The sequence below is a fragment of the Phaseolus vulgaris genome, chromosome 1, assembly GCF_051622355.1.
Source record: "Phaseolus vulgaris cultivar YP4 chromosome 1, ASM5162235v1, whole genome shotgun sequence".
Taxonomy (NCBI): Eukaryota; Viridiplantae; Streptophyta; class Magnoliopsida; order Fabales; family Fabaceae; genus Phaseolus; species Phaseolus vulgaris.
Window position 1 is genome coordinate 10,857,249 of NC_143498.1, and position 904 is coordinate 10,858,152.

Here is a 904-nt window from a genome sequence, read left to right on the forward strand (position 1 = left end):
ACAAGTTAGAACAACAAATCTATCCAGGTCTAGAATTAACAGATTTAGTTTCAATATAACAGATTCCTTTCTCGACAGATTATGTGAAATTACAAAATTAAGTGCAGGGATGAGAAAAGAATCACACAAGAATTTTTATACTGGTTCACTCATCAAGAGCTACGTCCAGTTCACCTCACTCCAAGGTGTAATCCACTAAAAACCGATACAATCAATTACAAACACACAACAGTTCTTGAACCCTTCAAGAACATCAACTATCAAGGCTGAAAAACACTATTCCAGCATACCTTGCACTCCAAGAAACCTTATCTAGAGTGACTAACGCTCAAAACCAATACAAGAATGAATAAGGAAAAGATTACACCTGAAACAATGTTGCAAGAACATAAACTAGTTGTTCTATTTGCTCCAAGACAGTACCAGCACCTTCATCCAGCACAAGGTTCTTCAAGAACAAGCTCACATGTATTTCACTTTTTGAAAAACCTTTGCAAAACCTTTCCAATTCACTTTCTCACACACAAAATGTTGTATCTCTGTTAAAATTGTGATTGTTCAACATCCCTTTACGTGAAAAGGGCATTTTATTTTATAGAGAATAGTTTCTAACTATTTTTAAAAAATAGTTACAGAGCAGTTAGCAAAACAACAAATTGATTCTGAAAAACAACAGGTTAAAAGATGATAAAGCTGCCAGCTCAGCTTAACTGAAATAACAGACTGAGCTGTACCTTTGGTGCCCTAACAGAATTTCGAAAAGCCTTTAACAGAGAAGAAATAAATCGATTGCTTCTCAATAAAACAGATTTATTTTTGTACTGAATCAAACCATTTAAGAAAACTTTAAAAAGCTTTTCCAAAAAGACATTTAACCACATCATGAGCTTGATCTTACTACCTT